The sequence below is a fragment of the Lycorma delicatula genome, chromosome 2, assembly GCF_047948215.1.
Source record: "Lycorma delicatula isolate Av1 chromosome 2, ASM4794821v1, whole genome shotgun sequence".
Taxonomy (NCBI): domain Eukaryota; kingdom Metazoa; phylum Arthropoda; class Insecta; order Hemiptera; family Fulgoridae; genus Lycorma; species Lycorma delicatula.
In genome coordinates this window covers 43866974-43889661 of record NC_134456.1, presented here as the reverse complement: position 1 = coordinate 43889661, position 22688 = coordinate 43866974, and the positions used below count along the sequence as shown (strand labels likewise).

The following is a 22688-nucleotide window of genomic DNA, read 5'->3' as shown; positions in this document are numbered from 1 at the left end:
ATAAAAGTGAGCGGGAAAATATCAAAGTTTTTGCTTTAAAGGCGAATAATCCAGATATTAAGCTAAGCTTTAAAGCGTGATATTTTTCTGTTCTTAATAAAATGTTTTTATCACGTCCGTGTAAATTCACATTCAAGTCGTATAAATGCGAAAATACATCAACTATGTAAGCCAACATAGACTCATTATCCTGTTAAAACATTGAGAGAGGCGTTTGTTTATCGTAGAAAAATACACTGATAAACATAATTTTTGTTTCCTAACATGCGATACATGAATTTAATCTGTTATAAGACTCTGAAAACGAATATGAACTCAGAATCTTTTTATCACCCACCATTTTTAAAACATTTTTAAATTTTAATTAAAGAATTTTTTCATTTTTCAAGGTATAGTTGGCATTTTAAGATCCTACATTGTATTTTGTTAGCTCATTTTCTATTGTTTAACTTTGTCGACATAATTTGTAAGCTATAAATAAAAAATACTAGACAAAGAATTAAATCGTATCATAATCATATATTATGACATCATGTGTAATACTGAAGAATGAGCCTTCATGGACAAGATTAATCATGTCTGTGCAGGTCAACACATGTAGCTAAAAACACAGCTGTGTTGTTTGTATTAAGCACTGGATTTAGGAATGAATTAATTTTGTTCATGAATTAATTTTGCTGTTTTAAGTTTGTTAGCAGTGCAGTGTCGTAATGCCTCGAAATTGTGTAAATGAAGTGATGCCTTTAGTTACTATGTGGTGAGTTTACCGTAAAATAAATAGAAAAAAACATTACACCTTTAATTAAAAGATCATATCATTTGTACTTTGAGTGTAAAATTAAAATTGGTGATCAGGATAAGACGTAGGCTCCTCAAATAGTATGCACTAATTGTTCTTTATATTTAAGAGGATGGCTGAAAGGTACACGGAAGGCTTTGCCATTTGGTGTACCTATGGTTTGGCGTAAACCAAAGGATCATGTAACCGATTGTTACTTTTGTTTAACAAGTGTGTCTGGAATTTCTAAAAAATTAAACGTACTGTAAAATAGCCTTCATTGCAATCTGCAATCAGGCCTGTACCTCACAGTGAAATTATTCCGGTTCCTGAGCCACCTGTGAATATATGTTTCGAAAGCAGCGATGAAGAATCAGGCAGTACTGAAGAAGACAACAATGATTTTGATTTTGAATTATCTTCCAATAAGCCACATCTTATATCATGGTGAATTAAGTGACTTAGTTAGGGATTTAAATTTATCAAAAAATCAAGCTGAACTGTTAGGATCAACACTGAAAGTTGGAATTTATTTTTTAAAAATACAGACATTTCTGGCTGTCAAAGCCGACAAAAAGAACTTTCTCAGTACTTTTTGGAAAAAAATAATTTGATTTATTGCACAAATATTGATGAGCTTATGTTGCACTTAGGACAAGTTCATAGATATGAGGACTGGCGCTTTTTCATAGATCTGTCCAAGTGTAGTTTAAAAGCGGTTCTACTACACAACGGTAACAAATATACTTCGATAACAATCGCTTACGGTATTAATTTGAAAGAGACATACGATGTTATGAAAGATGTTCTTGAAAAGATGAATTATAAAAGACATAGCTGGAATATATGTGGTGATTTGAAAAGTTATAGTTATTTTGTTGGGCATGCAGTTAGGCTATACTAAATACATGTGTTTTCTTTCCGAACGGGACAGCCGAACTAGGGATAAACATTATGTTACCAAAAAGTGGAAGAAACGAGACAACTTAACTGCAAATAGGAAAAATATTATTCACGAGCCCTTGGTTGAACCCAAAAAAATATTTTTACTCCTTCTCCATATTAAGCTTGGACTAATAAAAAATTTTGCAAAAGCAATGAAGAAGCATAACCCGGATTTTTGTACATTAAGCAGAAATTTCCGAATGTAAGTGATGGAAAAATTAAAGAAGGAATACTTGTTGGTCCTCAAATAAGAGCGCTGGTCAAAGATGATGTATTTAACTCGATGTTAAATAATGTAGAAAGTGCAGCTTGGGCTTCATTTAAAGACTTTGCAAAAGTTTTCTCGGCAAACAAAAATCCGACAATTACCACGATATTATTAATCAAGTTCTTACTTCATACAGAGCTATGAGATGTAATATGTCTTTGAAAATGCATTTTCTCCCCTCACATCTGGATTTTTTTCCCAAACAACGTTGGAGACGTAAGTGACGAACACGGTGAACATTTCCACCAAGACATTTCGGTGATGGAAAGCCGCTATAAAGGGAAATGGAATACTAACATGCTAGCCGATTATTGTTGGACATTAATTCGGGATGTGCCTGAGGCTATTTATAAAAGAAAACATTAGCGAAATCATTCTAACAGGTATGGCGATGCAAAATTATAAATTTTACAAAATTTAATTGTATTTTCCCTTAATTTTTTTGAAGCATAATTTATTTAAAACTAAGAGGGTGATAGAAAAATTGTATTTACAGATCTGTAATGTACGCAAAAAAGCAATTCAAGAAATGGTATCACACTTCGAGAAACATAAAAAAATTTTTTTTGTCTATCAGCGATTTATTAATTCATCTCCCAATTCCAAAAACCAGGTTTACATTTTCTCCCGCGATAACCATGTGACTTCCGTATACAAAAAAAGATTTTTTCTTTTATTTTTCATCGCACAGTTTAGCAAACAGCCTATACTTTAATTTTACTTTGATTTTAAAAATCAACCATTAATGGTTGATAATAAAATGAACCATTTTTACAGCTTTGCAAAGAATTTATTTCAGATTTTCCGGCATATTTTTTTTTTGTGACAAGAGCATGTCTGTGAAAGAAGTAATGCGTCCATTACGCTCTTGATACGAGACAATTTTTTAATTTTTTTTCAGAAATCCACTGTTTTTTCTTGTTATCGCCTTTGCACCATCACTAGATATTGCAATCCATTTTATCCAATCAACGTTATAGTTTTTAGTAGCTTCATAAAAAAATCTGACGTGGACACCACATAACTTCCTTGTACGCCTATTAAATTACATATACACATTGTTTTAAATAAAAAGTACATAAAATTTTATTTCATGAATAACTTCGGAAATTTTTTCATTTTTTTTTAATGATATTATTGAATTATTATTTATCGTTAAGATTTTTACAATTAGAAGTTAATAATTATTAATAAATCAATATATTTATATTAAAAAAAAAAAGTTAAAAAACAAAGGAGATGAAGTCTGATTCGAACCGATGTGCCTTCCCCTTGTAAGATCCAAATATTTCATTAATTAAAGCTTTATTTGGCTATAACTCTGGAACCGATGAAAATAAGTACCACTTATGATATATCATTGAAAAGCTTTCAATGAGGGGTTATAACTGCAGTTAAGAAAAAGTTCAAAATTCGGATTTTTTTGGACACTTTTTTACTTCGTACTTTCTTCGTAAGTAAAAACATTAAAAAAACTGTCCTATTGCATGACCAGTGTTTGATGTGCAGAATAACAATTTTGTTTGATAGTCAGAAGTATTTATTTATTTTAAAATAGTCTAGTGACTTTTGGAACACCTTTATTTAACAGCACCTATTTAATGTACTATGATCATAAAAAGGAGGTCATATCAAAATTCTTAAATAGCATAATCATATGATTTATAATGAATGCGGTAGAAAAAATGTCCGTGGGATACATATGTATATGTATATATGTGTTAGTGTTTTGATTTTGAAACTTTCTCAATGGAATAGGTAGTGCAACGTGCAGGCGGCTGTATAGTGTAGAGAAGAAGGCGGTCGCGCTGCAAGACGTATACTGGTGGGGTGGGAATTACCTACTGACGTCACCTGTTGATCCTACATGTTGCGCTGCTGGCCGAATCTAACCAACCGTCTCTTCGTTCAGCTTTTAGTTGGTCGTTTGTTCTTGAATAGTTTGGTGTAATAACTCTGTTCGTTAATATATATATATTTATTGTGTTACAGTCGGTAGTAGATAATTAATTGTTTCTTTGCAACTGTAAACATCTTAAATTTATTTACATCTGGTAAGTATTTAACAATTTTATTGTATATATATTTTTAATTATAAATATTGTTTTCAAGGCTGTATTTGATTCATTTGTTAGTTTCGTTGATTATTATTTATTTATATGAATGTATAGTAAATACCGGTTTCTGAGTTCTTATACATATTTTTCTTTTTACAATATAAACGAAAATTTATCACGTACAAGGGTCTATTGATACATTTATTATTATTAAAAACTAAGCTGTAATTACAATTAAAATTGTTTACATCAGAAAACACGTTTATAAACCTTAAATAAATGAACATTTTTTGTTAACTATTTGTTAATTTGACTAGCAAAACGAAAATACGTTAAGTTACTTTCTTTTTTTATTGAAACGTTATTAAACGTTGTTTTATTGAAACGTTTTTAATTCCTTCATTTTCACAATAAATGTGAATAAATAGTACATTAAAATGTTTCATAATAAAAATATATTCTACAGCGATGAAAAACATGATTCTTTCCTTTTCGTATTTATGTTTTTAAATAAGTTTAAATTTTATTTCTTGAAACTTCCTTCGAACGGTGAAAGTTTTTCCACACTTGAACGATTCTACGAATATCTTTTATAAATAATGAATATTCAAATGAAGTACTACATATATATATTTATAATTTGAATATTAATCATTTACATATTATGATGTTATTTCCGCTCGGAAGTCGGCGAGTAATTTGTAAGTAAGTTTAAGTTTAACAAATAATCAAGGTCTTCATGTATCTGTAGACGTCTAAGCTACTTTCAAAAAGCGATTAGCCGAACATTCCGTTCAACTCGTTAATGTCAATACAAGATTGCGCATTTGAAATGTAGCTTTGCTTAAGAAGATAAAATAAATTATTACATTTGAATGACACTGTTGTTTATGTTTTCTATCTGCGATATATTATTTTCTATTAAATCGATTAAATATTTTTATCTTTTAGTATTTTTACAGAATATTATTATGAATTAATTTCATTTTCTGACCGCATAATAATATACTTTTAGTTAATATATATATAATCTTTGGATACGATTTAAAGTTGAAAAGTAAATAATTTAACCCGAGTGTAAAACTATTTTTTTTTTTTTTTTTTTTTTTATTTTTACAACAGCAACAACAAAAAAATATATGTATAAAGTGTATCTTTTTTATAGAATTTTCTAAAATGAAGCTATTGTTTTGATATAATAATTCTATTAATTTATTTAGATTACTATATTTAGAATATACATATTATTAGTATTAGAAAACTATTTTCATAAATCTATTTAAAAAAGAATCATTTTTTCGTTTGCTACTTTTAAATAAAAATTATATATATAATTAAATCTGTTATTCTGTTATTAAAAACTTTAATAATAATAACTATAGATTACGTCAGGAATAGATAGATTTGCTATTCTACGGATAAAAAGGAAACTCCAATATTTTCCTGGATAAATCAAGGGAAACCGTGGTAATTCCTAGATCAGAACAGCATTTTAAAAAAACATTTAATTATAAAGTCAAAAATTTGATGTGGTTACCATATGACTTTCTTGTTCGCCTAGTAAATTACATATACCCTTTTTTTAAAAAAATACGAAGTAAATAAAATTTTATTTCATTAATAACTCATATTTTTTTTATTGTTATTAATGTATTATTATTATTTATCGTAATTTTTTTTTAGTCAGAGGTTAATAATTATTAATAAAACAATGTAAATAAATTTAAAAAAAGGAGATAAAGTCTGATTCGAACCGATGTGCCATCCCTTTTGTAAGATCCAAATATTTCATTAATTAAAAATTTATTTGGCTACAACTCTGGAACCGATGAAAATAAGTACCACTTATCATATATCTTGTAAATCTCTCGATGACGGCTTATTACTACAGTTAAGAAAAAGATCAAAATCCAGATTTTTTGGATTTTGGGCTTTTTTTGTACATTTCTGGTTCAGTCGATTGCAATCAAAAGGGAGGTACATAACTAGATGTTACAACAGTCCTAAATCCAAAATTTAAACATCCTATATCTAATCATTTTTTATTTATGCAAGATACATACGTACAGACGTCACGCTGAAACTAGTCAAAATGGATTCCGCGATAGTCGAAATGAATAATTCCATTGAAATCTGAAAACCAAAATTTTTCGGGACCACAGTACTTCCTTTACTTCGTACAAGGAAATAAAAATAGATGTCTTTTAAATTCACGATAATTATTTAAAATAAAATGCTTTAAAGGTAAATAAATCTCTCCAAGTGAGTTATTTTATAGTTTCTCTTTTTTAATTTTGCAGGAATTTAGTTTTTAAAATAAAGTAGTAAAATTTCAGAAATTTAACGGATAAATTTTTTTTGTTCTTTTTTATTTATTTACATTCATTTGGTTGTAGAACATATTAATTTATTTTATCTGCGTAAACTGTTGTCGTTTAATTTTTTCCGTTTTTAATTACGCATTGTACCTACCATTTCCTTAAACTTTCTAGTTAGAAATGTTCAGTTAAAAGTTCTCAGTTATATTATCTTTTTAACCTATTTTATTTTCTATAAAGACATTTTTATTATTTTATTTTTGTTCAAATATAAATTATTAAATGTAGAACTTGTTGGAGCTACGACATATTTTTTGTCATTATTAATTTTATCATAAAATATATAAAAATCTTTAAAAAAAAGTGGATAAAACATTTTTATATTTAATGAGTCACACGCGCACGCGAACACACACATATACACAGTCATACAGATCTCAATCTATATTCTTGGTCAAAATCAGACATTACTTTTTTTATTCTATCAATTTATCTTCTTTTTCTAGACGAGTGTTTACAGCTATAAAGGTCGTCTCACATCTCAACCAACAAACTCTTCTATCCCGCCTACTTTCCTTCTTCAAATTCCTTCACTCCAGATATCGACTACTTTAGAGGTCGTCCACGTTTCCTCTCATTTTATTTTTTTAATTAAAATATGCCCAAAAATCACATTCAGAATTTATAACAGTATAAATTTGTTGTTACTTTTTATTTCATTTCTAATGTGTTATTGTTTTATCCAACCAGTTTTCCAGCTAGTGCCGGGTCTGAGTGTTTGTGTGTGTGTGTGACAGAGAGATAGAGAACGAGTGAGAAACATAGAGAGAGTGTGTGTGTGTGTGTGTGTGTGTGTGAGAGAACGAGTGAGAAAGATGGAGTGTGTGTGTGTGTGTGTGTGGGTGAGAGAGAGAGAACGAGAGAACGAATGAGAAGATAGAGTGCGCGCGCGCTTGCACGCGTGTGTGTAGTCAAATATGTTACCGCTACCGGCTTCCCAGGCCTGATGTAGCTTCAATGTAAGTGTAAATATACCGGTAAACATGTAGTCTGAAACAGACTCAGGTCGACCACTCCTAATGTATACGCTGTAATATGTTCATCTTGTCAATAATAAACATGCCGTAGCCCAATAAGAATAATTAAGAATAATATATATAAAACACGTAAATGAGGTTTAATGTTATACAGATTCAAGCCGACTATTCCTGATATGGGTGGTTAATTCAACCCCAACCGCCAAAGTGTATCGGTATCCACTATCAGGCATACAAATCATCTTTTTTTCTGTTTTACCTCCCGGAATTATCGTTCAGGTAATACTTAAGAGGAAGAGTGTACATGCAGTGTAGTCGTGTACAGTCTCAGGTCGACCATTCTAAAGATTTGTTGTTAATGGAAACCCAACCACCAAAGAATACCGGAATCCACGATCTAGTATTCAAATCCGTGTAAAAATAACCGACTTTACTAGGAATTGAATGCTGGAACTCTTACTTCCAGATCAGCTGATTTGGGAAGACGCCAAATCACCACTAGACCAACCCGGTGGGTTAAGTCTGTATCGCTGGATAGATTTGGATATATCTGATCAAAAGGGGAAATACCGTCAATATGAGTCCCAATTTAAAAATTTTAGTGTAATTTGTTACCTTCTTCAGTATCTCATAGGTGGCGTATGACCGATTGAAATTTCATAATTTTAACAATGAAAGGGTTAGCATTTATATTAAATACTGTTACATTCCTTTAGTAAAAATAATTACTTTTAATATGTGAACGAATTTTGTTATTAATTTTAACAAAACGAACATGACAGTTGGCTTTTAAATTTTAAGGATAGAAATTTATGAAAAAAATATTTTTGTGAAAATTACCGACAGTTGTGGTACTATTTTTGTATCTCAATATATTAGGATACTATTGTTGTACACGAAAACAAAACATAAAACCAAAAGCAAGAACAAAAACATAAACCAACGTAGGATAAAGCAAATCGAAGTGGAACCCTAAACGCCTTCGGCAATTTTTTCCTTGCCAGGTAAATGATGAAATTACCAACGATCGCCCACTCGGCCCGTTTCTTCCAATTTACACGGAGACACGCTGATTCGATAATATTGAGCCGGCAGTAGAATCCGTGCGCATTACGTAAAGAACATGATTGGCACCGTCCAACTGTCCACATCGTGGACACTCAGGCCGAGTCTCTGCAATCTGTCTCTGAAACCGCCATGCCCAGAAAGAAATTGCGTCACGTACTTGTTAGGGTGTACCCAAGAGGCTCTTCACAACTTTATATGAAGAGCAGACTGGAGCGCAGTCTGTTCTTGTAGTCGTAAATGTAACATGGTTAGATTTTCCCAAGAATGATTTTAATCTTCCGTTTGTGCAGCCACGTACTGATTTCATCCAATGTCGACTGAAGCTTCTCCGAGGCTATAATCTGGTCATCATCAGTTCCTAATATATTCTGCGTACGATTCAATTGCAATAGATCCTGAAAAATATAAATAAAAAGGAAAATTAAATAAGATGATAGTTTAACAGTAGTAACAGTACTAAAAGTTAATTCTTCTTCATATTCAATTAACGTACTACATTTCTCAAATTAAATTTACTACAAATTTTTGTTGCAAAATTTTATGTTTACTGATGATTTAATTAAATTATGGTACGTCAAACCTAAAAAATTATCTTTTGCAACCCCAATTTTTTTTGTGTTATACAATAATTTTCTAAAAAATTATTAGAGATACGGTTCTTGAGTCGGGTTACATTCAATTACTAAACCGTCAAATTTAACCCTTAATTTAAGTCGCAAGAATTTCACTTCAACTTCTATTTTACCCAGAGCAGAAATCAAGGTGAACATTTTGAAGTTATAATTAAAAATCAAGCGTTTCCAGTTCCATGTTTATATGAATCTTTTTAATTATTTTTACTTGTCCTGAAATTCCTATCTGACTGATTATTTACTTAATGGTCCATCATAATTGATAAATTGTAATGGACTATTAATTTGGAACTACCGACTATCAAAAAAAAAAAAAAATTGATGAAAGATTTTCTAAAATCTAAAAAAATTCTAATAAATTAAAAAATAAATTCTATAATGCGTTTAAATATTTAGAAAAAAAATCAATATACGAAGAATTGATTTATCGGTACTTTTTCGTTTTATGCAACCTAAAAATTCTTCCCCAGATCAACTCGGAATCGCTAAAAAAATAATTATTATGTTGAAAAAAAATAATTTTTGTGTGAGAAAAAGGTAAAAAAAATTTTTTTCGAATTTTTTCTGTTCTTTTGGTACTAAATCAAGGGAATATAATTATTTTATTTTTATATATTCCTTTGACCATCAGTAAATAAACATAATAACAGTATCAAATGATAATTGCGTATCTCGTAACCATGTATTATTGCGTAAACCAATTTCTGATCGACAAGTTCGTTTTTTGCATAGCCACCTATCACGCCCATTTAAATTCAATGTTATTAGATTACTCGTTCAATAAAAACATTTACATTTATTTGTTTTGTAAATACAATTTAACCAAACTTAACCTACGACCGCTTTGCTCGCTAATCTTGACTAGTTAACACAGTAATGTTTTGAGTATTTAAATAATAAATTCAGCCGGCTTCCGTGGCGCGAATGGTAGCGCCTCGGCCTTTCACCCGGAGGTCCTCGGTTCGAATCCAGGTCACGCATGGCATTTTTCATACACGCTACAAAGCATTCAACTCATCCTCTGCGGAAAAAAATTGCTTAACTGCGGACCTGGAGGTTAAAGAAAAAAAGTAATAAATTCAACCCACCGGGTTGGTTTAATGGTGAACGCGTCTTTCCAAATCAGCTGATTTGGAAGTCGAGAGTTCCAGCGTTCAAGTGCTAGTAAAGACAGTTATTTTTATACGGATTTGAATACTATATCGTTGATACTGGTGTTCTTTGGTGGTTGGGTTTCAATTAACCACATATCTAAGGAATGGTTGACCAGAGACTGTACAAAACTATACTTCATTTACACTCGTAGATATCATACTCATTCATCCTCTGAAGTAATATCTGAACGGTAATTTCCGGAGGCTAAACAGAAAAAAAAGAAAAAAATTATAAATTCAGAAATTATTGCAACTATTTGTTACTTAAATAATAAAAACATTACTGTTAATTAGTCGAGGTTAGCGAGCGTAGGTTAAGTTTTGTTAATTTATGCCTATAATTATAAGCAATAATGCTTATAAATTGAGTTGATTTGGGCAAGAATTTGTGGTTGGCATAAAACGAAAAAATACCGTTTTATCAATACAGTTTGTATAAAATATATACAAAAATTTAATAAAATCATTTTAAATCGATTAAGTAAATCTCAAAAGCGAGATGGAAAATTATTGATTTTGCGTTTTAAATATATAGATGACAATTGACACCGTAAATATTTTTTTCCATTACGAATAAGGATGACGAATTATTGCGGTATAAATAAAAGAAATGTTTAATCTATTATATAATGTTGAGGGAAAAAATAGTAAAATTTTGTTTTAGATTATTTTTTTTATTTAATGTACCATGTAACCTAGATTTTTCATTTATAAATGCTTTTTTTAATCTTTTTTTTTGTATTTGTATATAAATTTAAATAATAGATTCTGGTAGACTAATTTTATTGTTATAGAGGCTACTGTATTTCATAATAATGATTTCAAACAAAGCCCTTGACCCGAGTGTATTTCATTCGGAAATACTCTTAGTATCCGGGTATGATAGATTAAAGAGTAAAATTGTTAGCGATTGAATTGAAGAGAGGAGGTTAATAGAGTGAGAGAGTAATAATGGTCGAAGGCGAGAGATAGAGGAAGAGTCTAAGAGGGGGGATATTATTAAAGCGGTCAGTAACATCGACTTCTGCGGTCGAACGGAACTTTTACGGAACTGTACGCGTGCAGTACAGTACTAATACCGTTTTTTCTTTCTAACTGCTGAACTTACCTAGATGCTACTCTGTAATAATAGTTGTAATATGTTCTATCTATAGATAGATAGATATAAAATTATATTTTTTTATCTGCATTTTAAAATCAGAACATTTTTAATCATATATATTGTACATCAGCGATTTTTTTTTAATTGACCCATTAAACACGAATATTCGTGGTTAGAATAAAGGCCTACTTTTCACGTAAAATTATGTCGAAATTTTGTGATAGGTCAACAGCTATAAAAGTATGAAACCTTTTTCAAAAAGTTCGTGTTCATTTTGATTGAACTGAAATTTTTATTGAAATTTTATAAAAGCGTCATCATTACTTTGTCTAAACATAAAATAACAGCGTATTTCTATTTTATTTGTTTTAATTCTCATTAAAATCTGGAAATTTTTCAAAAAATATCGGTATACATTAAAAATTTTGATCGGTGCTTTTTCCAGTATTACTCTATGAGATTAATTTGCCATAACAACTGAGGGCAGTTCATTTAATTTTGTAATTTTTTTTATGAAATTCACTACAGAAATTCAAATCTTGTACGTAGGAATATGAAATTTAATCTTTGTAGCGTATGAAAAATGCCATGTCTTGATGGTATTCGAACCCGGTACCTACGAATGAAAGGGGGAGATCTGCACTCACGCTACGGAGGCCGGCAAAGTTAATAAAATTATAGAATTCTTTTATATATTATAAAAGACCGAAATCAGAGGACGTCAATATTCTCCGGTGAATATCGACACATACCAAATACGTCGGTGATAGACCGAAATATTTGCTTATATAAGTATACATTAGGACCTTGCCGTAGTATGTCGACAAACAGATAAATTCTGGTGGGGATCGAAACATTAACTACAGATTTAAAAAAAATTCACCCGCTTTCAATCTTTAAGGTAAATGAGATTACGAGAAACCCTCGTAAAGAAAAAGGAAGTTTAAATTAAAGCCAAACATAAGCGACATTCGCTTCGCTCGCTAATCTCGTCTAATTAACGTTTAATATACAAATATATGTTATTCTCCAACATTGGAGGCGATTAATCAAATTTACCGCATTCAGCATGCACTGATGGTGAAAGTTGAAATAAAAATATTTTTAGACAAAAAAATAAACAAAGGGCAAACCATCAGACCATTTATTTGTATCGTTATCGTTCATTCATGCATTTAACATATTCTGTGTATCCTGACTGGCCCTTTCAGTTTATAAAATTCTGAACATTTTATTAAATTTTTTTATAAATGCGATGAATTTAATTAATTGCCTGCAATTTTTTACAATAACATTTATAATTTGCAGTAGCGGCTAGCGTATAGGCACCGTGGAATTGCAGCATCCCTATTTCCATTTGATATTATCGATAACATTTAATATAATGAGTCCTTATTTCTTTAATTTTTTCTTTATACAATATATAATCCTTAAGCTTAATGTCAGTAGCTATCCCCCAGTTTATGAAAAAGATACAGAAATCTTTGTATGGAACTGTGCGCTTCACAGTTCCAGCGGCGTGGTGTTTGGCTGTTGTGAGCATACGAGGCTGCGAGGGAAAGAGAGCACTGTCGCTCCCGCATAGCCGACCCTGGCATGCTGGTGGATGGTATTTTTCATTATTCCGCGTGTGTATGGAACGTTCCATGTTCGTTTCCTTTTCTAGTTAAGTCGGTGGAAAGAATATCAAAGCGATTTAGTCGTTTTTCCAGTAGTGATCAGAAGATGGCAGAAAGCAAGGGCTCTTTGATGGCCAAATCTTTCCAAAAACACGCTGGAAGGGTGAAAGAGAAGGTAATAATTAGTAAAAACTAATTATGTATTTGTTTCTGTATACATAGAAATTTAAATTAAACGCCATTGGATTACAATGTTTGTAAACGGACATTTTATTAAGTTATTATCTAATAATATTAAAAAAAATATTATCTGTATTTACATTTTATTTATTCGGTTAAACCGAATTCATACAATTGCTTGTGTGCATTTTACCGAAGCACATTTTGCTTGAAAACCGTGTACCGTATTCTTGAATGTGATAAAGAGTAGAATTAGATTATTATCCTGTTTCCAGCTATTCTACGCGATTCATTTTTTCGGTTCTTTTATTTTATAGAAAACTATGGCCTTGAAAAGGCCCAGAAAAAAATTTCTTGAACAGCACCCCCACTAATTTCAGCTACGAGCCGCTACTGATCATTTGTATATTTAATGTTAATTAGACGAGGTTAGTGGCGAAGCCTCGTGTAGGTTATGTTTGGCTTAAATTAAAAATTCCTTTTTTTACGAGGTAATCTATATACCTTAGAGATTGGTGTCGGGTGATCATTTATTTTTAATTTCTAGTTATCGTTTCGACCCCCATCAGTGCTTATCTGTGTTTGTCGACATATACCGGCGAAGGTCCGAATAAGCAAATATTTCGGTCTTTCACCGATGTATTTGGTAAATGTCTACATTTACCGGAGGATTTTGACATTAGCCAGATATCGATCTTTCACGGTAACATATAGATCAAACATACTTATAGAGTGTTAATACAATACAAGAACCTTTAAATGACTTTTCAACAGTTAAATATACAAATATAAAATTTTACAAATGCTGCCACCGCAAAAATATATTTTTGCGTTACAAAATTACCATACCCTCAGCACTCAGGGAATCTCATAGCACTAAAAAATTATAAATGGAAACGAAAAGCTTATAAAACATCATTTTAAAGGATATTGAAAAATAAAACGATTAAATATGCCGTTTAATGTTTTTCATTTAGAAAATTTGATTTTTTTAAAATTTTTTCTCGGTTGAACAGCAATATTTTTTCTTTTCTGTTTAGCCTCTGGAATCACCTTCACGTATTACTTCAGAGGATGAATGAGGATGATATGTATGAGCGTAAATGAAGTGTAGTCTTGTACAATCTTAGGTCGACCATTTCTGAGATGTGTAGTTAATAGAATCCCAACGACCAATGAATACCGTTATCCACGATCTAATATTCAAATCCGTATAAAAGTAACTGCCTCTACTAGGATTTGAAACTTAGAACGTTGAGCAGCTATCTAAAATTACTGTAGATTACTTTTGAAATTAGCTAACGAGTACTATTTTGGTAACAGTCAAGAGTATCGTAACCGATTTTTTATTTCGTCAAAACAGTTTGTTTTTTTTTTCATTATCCTTTAAAATGACGTGTCATAACCGATCATTTTGAATTGAACACTTTTGAGTTAACCTTTTTGGGGGTTCTTGGGTAATCGATTTGAAAAGAAGGGTACATTACTTTTAAAATTGATGTATATATGTACGACTATCAAATTACGTAATCCGTATTTCAAATCTCGTAATTCATTTAAACTTTGATACGAAATACAAGGAAGTATTGTAAACGCGAAACACTTCGGTTTTCAGATTTCAACGGAAATATCCATTTTTACCATCCCTGAATCCATTTTGACTAACTAAACTCTGGTTCTTAACTCTGGTTCCAGAGTTATAGCCAAATAAAATTTTTATTAATGAAATATTTGGATCTTACAAGGGGGGAAGGCACATGGGTTCGAATCAGACTTCATCTCCTTTTTTATTGATAACTTTTTTTAAATTTAAATACATTGATTTATTAACCTCCTATAGTAAAAAAATGCGTATATGTAATTTAATTGGCGTACAAGGAAGTCATGTGATGTCCACATCAGATTTTTTTTCAAATATTTTATTGATTTAAAATAAAAAAGCTTGATTTATTAAATTTTTTTTTTAAATATTAGAGATTTAAATATAGGTAATGATAGGTAAATAAATTATTAATCTATTATTTTATTGATTTAAAAAGCTCTTTTGTTTGTATCTAATATTTCAATTTGTATATTAGTTATCTTTAGTTGTTTGTTTTTTTTTTTCAATTCGAAAGCTTCTTGTGGTTAAAATAGGTATGTCGGTTAATACTGCTTCTTTTTTTACCTTTTAAATACTTCCGTGATCATTTCACTTTTGTTATTACAATCACGCTGTAATTAGTATCATCATGATTTGTGATTCGATTAATAATTAATTAATTCATTATTTATAACTATTATCATCGATGAAAGTCTGTTTAATGAAGTGAGAGTTTTAATTATAAAATCTGATATGAATTTATATATATCCTAAGCCATTGAAATACGCTTCAGGGAAATATATTTTTGAAAAAAATTATTAATGACATTTTGTGTATGTATGTTTTTAAAATTTATTTACAATATCGTAAAAAAAAATAATAATTAGAAAAGGAAAATGTATAAATATAAAATATTTTTTTTTATTGACCGGATTCCCTTCCTGGCATCCTTTTCTAGGTTAGTTCCAGGAAGGAAAACTGGTTGTATAAATTTCGCCACATCCCTCCTAGTTAAAATCAGGGAAGTTGATGTAAAAAATAAATAAAATGTTTAAAATTAAATTTAGTAAGAAATAAATGCCGGCCTCCGTGACTGAGTAGCTAACGTCTTGGCATTTCGTACGGAGGTGTTGGGTTCGAATCCCGGTCACATAAACGTGCAATATAGAAACTTAGTTACCTATCGGTAACCCACCGGGTTGGTCTAGTAGTGAACGCGTCTTTGCAAATAAGCTGATTCCGAAGTCGAGAGTTCTTAGGTTCAAATCGTAGCAAATCGTTACTTTTATACGGATTTGAGTATTAGATCATGGATACCGGTGTGTTTTGGTGGTTGGGATTCAATTAATCACACATCTCAGAAATGGTCGACCTGAGATTGTGTAAGACTTCACTTTATTTATACTCATACATAATCATCCTCATTTATCCTCTGAAATAGTCCTGATGGTGATTCCGGTGGCTAAATAGAAAAAGAGAAAAAGATTATATTTATAATTTACAACTCTCTGAAAGAATGTAAGTGATTTGATCAAATCAGTGAAAAGATGAAATAATATTGTTTAGATATTAAAAGTATTTATTTAGTAAACTATGCATTATTAAATGTAGAGTAGGTAATACAACAATAGTCATTGAAACACAAATTATTTATTCGAAATTAATTAACAAAATAAATAGGTACTTAAGCTGATATTTTTAAAAACAAAAAGGATATTTTTAGTGAATGTAATTAATAAATAATAATGTTCATATTCATTTTTATTAAAACACGTAGTTGATTTGTGGCATCTCGAGTTACAAAGTACGTTAATTTTTCTACTGGCACATCTTTTTGTTTTACATTGTATTTTGGATTGTTCACAGGAACATTTCTTAAATCTTGACCTCCAAATAAGGATAATTTTCCTGTAACGCAGACTTAGGTTAGTTCGGGGAACTGAAAATGTAAAACCTAATAACTTAACCTTAATTTTACTAAACTAAAATCTAAAACCACCTAACCTTAACTTAAATGTAAAACCTAATGTGTTCCTGTGTAGGGGAGCGGTGATGTAAAGCCGAATGGTAACAAGCGAAACATAGAGCTGTGCAAGTCCTGACTTGTTTATTTCATATTTTCACTAAAACAGTTAAGGGATTTGATCAAATCACTTACTTTATTTAGGAAAATCATCTCACAGATTTGTAATTTTAATGTCTTCCGTGAATTGATCAAATCTCCGTTTTTATCATCTCCCTGCGATATATAGATTTATCAGTTAATATTACACAATAAAAATAATAATTTGGCGGTAGCATACTTTATTGCTTTGTGAAAAATTATGAATTAAAAACAAAAAAACAATTTCCAGAAGTATAAATATTATATAAAATTTGAAATATACATGTTCGTATGAACAGTATTTCATTAATTATATAATAATAATACTTTTCTCTTATTAAAAATAAAAACAGTTGTCTTTATTATGCAAAACCAATTTATGTTATAGTGATTAAACAACATAAATAATATTAAATATTTATTCAATTAACGGTAGATTCATGGAAATCGATAAAAAGAAATAAGATGATATGCTTTTTAAACAAAAATTTAAAAAAAAATGCAAAGAAAAACAAACCAACTTATAACTAAAAACAACGAGACTTTACGATTCAAATGTTTTGTTTCTTTCATCTGTGCTATGTTTGTCCTTAGAAAAAGTAATCATGATGTAAAAAAAAATATCTATATATATATATATAATAAAAACTAATTTTACTGTTAGGAAAATTACATTTGGTCATGGGAAAGGAGAATAAAAGTAAACAGAAAAAAACCGCAATGCTTTTACGATAAATAAAGCAATTTATACTTTTCTTTTTATTGGTCAGATTAAAAGCTGTCTAATATTTTAAATATACAACACCAAAATTGTTGGGAAGGTAAAAATGTGATTTTGTCATGGATGGAAGATGTTTCAGTCAACTTTTATTTTTTATTAATTTTGTTTTTAATAAATACAAAATTTTGTTAAATTGTCTCTTTAAAAAAAAAAAAAAACTTTGATGAATTATAATAATGACAGCTATAAATAAATTTAAAAAAAATTAATAGTGTTTATATATAGTAGTCAATTTGTATTGTTATTTGAAAATCCTTACCTACCGATTGATGTTTTTTCCATATGTTACGGGTGATGAGGGAAGCTTAACTCCAGATTTTTAACATCCCCCTCCCATAGATTTTTGAAAAACTCAAAAAGTTTTTGAAAAGCGTTTTTCTCTGAATCTATTCATTTTAGAGAAAAGTCTTTCAAACAAAAAATGTAAACGACATTCTCCTCTACAATTAATGTTTTTGAAGTTATGCCGTATAATTTGAAATTGAAATAGTAGTGGCGTTGAAGTTGTAAAAAACGTGTTTTTTCGGTTTTTTCACCGGATAAAATTGTTTTTCGTCTGCATTGCATTTGGAAAAGTTGTTAATCTCAAAAAAACAGACAACTTTTATTGAAACAATTTACTTGTACGACTTACCGTTTTGGAGCTGTAGCTTGCGAAAGTGTGAAAATGTTGTGAATTGGGAACGTGTTCGAAACCGGTCTAGTCGTTTACTCCTTCGTTTACAACGTTTTTTACAACTTCAGCGCCACCTAGTATTTCAATTTCAAATTATACGGCATAACTTAAAAGACATTAATTGTAGAGGAGAATGTCCTCTACATTTTTTGTTTGAAAAACGTTTCTCTAAAATGCATAGATTCAGAGAAAAATACATTTCAAAAACTTTTTGAGTATTTCGAGTTTTTCAAAAATATATGGTAGGGGGATGTTAAAAATCTGGAGTTAAGCTTCCCTCATCACCCCTAACGTATGGACAAAAGATCAATCGGTAGGTAAGGATTTTCAAATACAGCCTATTTTGATGACAAATTGCCTGTACTAATAATTGCAAACACAGACGAATAAGGCACTATGTTTTGAACATTCAGTAATGAAAAAACAAAAAAGTAATTTTTTATTTTTATATGTTCGTTGCAATCTGTTCAACTAGAGAACAATATGCAACCTCTTCTCCACCGACCAGTGAGATGAGGATGATGTGTAGTCTTATAGAGACTAAGGCTGACCATTACTGAGATGTGTGGTTAATTGAACCCCAACCACCGAAGTACACCGGTATTCACTGTCTAGTTTTCCAAATCCAAATAAATGCAAGTAACGTTTGCTAGGATTTGAACATAAACCTTCGACTTCAAAAGGTTTAGTGGTTTTTGATTTACTGATTTAGGTTTAATGGTTTACTGATTTTCGAATGGGCTAGTGATTAACTCCTTGTCGACGAGGAGTTAACCACTAGACCAGCACGATGGGCTATAAAAATAATAATACTAAAGGAATATTATTATAAAGTCCAAAATATTATTAAATAAAAAATATAGAGTCCAAAAATTTAAATATTTACGTAGGTGAAATAATTACCTCGAATGTTTAAGGAAAAAAAAAGGAGGAATAGAAGCCATAACACAAAAAAAGTTGCTTATCATTTTAACAAAAAAAAAAATTACAGTAAAATATTCCTTATCCAAAAAAACAAATATAAGATACTATAAATCGTAGCTTTACGGAGTGCGGAAGGCCTACAGGATTTCTAAGGAAAAAAGCTAACAACACATTTGTAGGACTTTCCTGTCACTTGGGTAAAGCCGTGTTCCATAATTTCCATTTCCCACAGTTGTAGGACTTTCCCGTCACGCAACTAAGCCGCGTTCGGGTTGTTTCTGATGCACGGCTTACACATACAACTAAAATTATAATTTTATTTGAATATAATATTTTTTCGTTTACTTATTTCAATGATTCTAACAAAAGTGCGCGCGCATACCATATTTAATTCGCGTGGTTGTGGCGGTACTAGCGGAGAGGGTCAGCACTAACTAAACTAACGTAATTTCACAACTTACAAATTTCGCTTGTACGGTCGGCAGACTGGTGTAGCCGCGAGGCTTAACGCACTAGGTGCCGAGTCAACCGAAGATCGAGTCCAAGACGCAGCCAGACCAAATTACTGTTTTACACTTTGAATATTATTCATTATTTAATTCTATCTATCACTGAACTGTGGCGTCAAAACATCATGCAATAGTTTAGAGCATTTTTTGGGGTGGGGATGCGATTTTGCAAAACGTTTTTTTCCAAATATTGTTTTTTTGAATTATTAATAAACGTGCCTAAGAAAAATAAGATCTTAATTAGGCGAAATCTCGAGATGCTTAGGGTGATCTTGCTCTACAGCCCCCATGATCATATAAGTTAAAAAGTTTAGTTTATTATATAGATAATTTAATTTAATTAAAATTAAATTAATTTAATTTATAGAAGTAATCTGACCACGTTTGGTCAAAATCAGTCCAGTAGTTTTGAAGCTATAAGGTGACTTAGAAGCCGACACCGAACACACACACGTACATACGAACATTAACAACGGAAAAATTTCCATCCGGTTTTTCGGATTCCTTAGGTATCAAAATGTCAAGAACCGGTGAAAACTGCATATACCCAAACTGGATCGATTACAATACTTTCCCTTCTAGAGCAGTAGTGTTATCGAGACGAGAAAGTAAAAATCTAGCAAAAATTAAAAATATAATTTTGTAAATAATCCACGAACGAAAACTGTCAATTTAAAAAAAAAAATTGTTAACTGTAATTAAAAAACATAGATACGTAGTTAATAAGTAAATATTTTTAAAATGTTCTCTGCTTTTTCCACAGATCAAATTAAAAGTTAGTCAAAAATTGTTTAATTTTTCTTCATTTGTTTATTACATAATAATGAAATAAACTTATGTGCGTTAGCAGAAACTAACTAACTGGAAAGCAAACTATGACATAGTAATTATGAAGCGTGCAATTAACCTTCACATATATAACGCTACTAGTGTTGTATATATATAATTTATATATATATATATAACATCTATTTTTTTTTTAAAGAAAATTCTAAATTAACAGATTTTGATAGTAGAAATGTAGTGTCTTGCCTTTTTTCATAATATCGTTTTAACAGTTTTATTTATATTGCAGAAATTTTTGTTTTTTGAGCGGAAGAAATGATATCTGCGAAACTCTTACTGTACGGTTTACAATTTCATTGAAATTTTTTTGAATATCACTGCGTTTTATTAGATTATACTTTTATTTTTTTTTTTATGAATGGCTGATATCTTATGGATTTATTATTAAAATTTATTGTCTTAGAACAAACAAATTGAATATCACGGCCAATTTTTTTTGTTGATAGTCATCATTCACTTCATACCATATACCATATTTTTCCTTTTTTAATAAAACTATTATAATGACCTTTACGAATCGAAAATCCGTGATGTAATATTGCACTTATAACTTTGTAGGCGTAATCCTCACTCACCGGGTTGGTTTAGTGGTGAACTTGTCTTCCCAAATCAGCTGATTTTTGTAGTCGAGATTTCCAATGTTCAAGACCTAGTAAAGGCGGTTACTTTTCTACGGATTTGAATACTAGATCGTGGATGCCGGTGTTCTTTGTTGGTTGGGTTTCAATTAACTACACACTTCAGAAATGGTCGACCTGAGACTTTACAAGACTACATTTCACATACATTCATACACATCATCCTCTGAAGTAATAACTTACGGTGGTTCCGGAGGCTAATAAGAAAAAGAAAAAGGTGTAACCCTCGATCTTTATCGTTAAATTCGATTTTACCAATCGTATTTGTATCTAATACTTTTATTTTATATTTTTAAAGAAGTGATGAGAATTAAAAAACTGTTTCATTTTCAGTACTTTCATTTACATAATAGCATTTACTATTAAAACAAGCTGTAGTGTATTTTCTTTTAAATTTTATTATTTCAAGTACATTATCAAGTTTTTGTACGCTACCTAGTAACATGTAGTACTGCTAGCAGTCTAGCGGCGAGATTCGTAAAAGTACATTAAAAAAATGAATAAAATTACATATTCCAGACCCGTGGCTCATCAAATGGAAAAAAAAGTCTAACAAAATTCGAGGTATTTTTTGAATGTATTCTTTGTTACTAATCTAATTGAACTGAAATATAATGTTTTCACGCTAATTTTTCTCCCCATTTTCATTTCACTGTTTGGTTAGGTCATATTTAGAACTGTAAACGTAGTTCATTGACTTCGTTGCCTCTTACCGACGAAGTTTTAATGAACTCCGTGATATATGTATATACGTTTAACGCGAAAAACTATGGCGGAAACCGTTTCCCGATAAACGTCTTCATTTTCGAGTTATAAGCAATCAAAGTATTAAAAACGGAACGTTGTTGTTGTTTCAATGATTGATAGTTATTTTGTATTATTCTTATTTATATTATCTATTATTGTGAGGAATGTTATTATTAATGTTAGGACTATTAATTCCAACAATAACTGTTTAAAATATGTTAATGGATGTTAATCTGAAGGTATTACAAAATAAAAAAGTTATTACAGAGCGTTTTGTTACTACCGCCATTATTCCGTGTTTTGCAAGTTTGATTGCCTATAACTCGAAAACCAAGGTATTTATTGAGAAACTGGTTTGGCCATCGTTTTTCTTGTAAAACTTAACGTTAAAATCATGTCGTCCTTCCTCAAAAAAAAAAAAAAAAAAAAAAAAACAAGTTTGATTTAATAAGATGGATCCAAGATGGGACAAAAATTTTAAACATATTATAAAATAGTAATTTTATAACTATGTAGATCCACACTTGTTTGTAATTTTTATAATCCCTCAGTTTTGAAATACAAAGCCATTTTTGTACATTAATGTCACCCATAATTAATAAATATTTAATACATCGTTTAAAATTAATATGATTTTAAATGTGCTTATTTTCGTTAATGAAACCAACCACACATTTTTTTAATCGTGCTACACAATTCATAATTCAACGTACACAACGTTA

General features: G+C 30.2%; 1 protein-coding gene across 3 annotated transcripts in view; it reads left to right on the top strand.

Moving 5' to 3' along the window:
* The first annotated feature begins 3885 nt into the window (after positions 1-3885).
* The window catches only part of LOC142318763 (CD109 antigen-like), a 326445-nt gene continuing 307642 nt past the window's right edge, over positions 3886-22688 (top strand). For all 3 annotated transcript variants that reach the window (XM_075355213.1, XM_075355212.1, XM_075355214.1), the window contains exon 1: positions 3886-4045. The gene's annotated coding sequence lies outside the window, so the exon portion shown is untranslated. The remainder of the gene's footprint in view (positions 4046-22688) is intronic.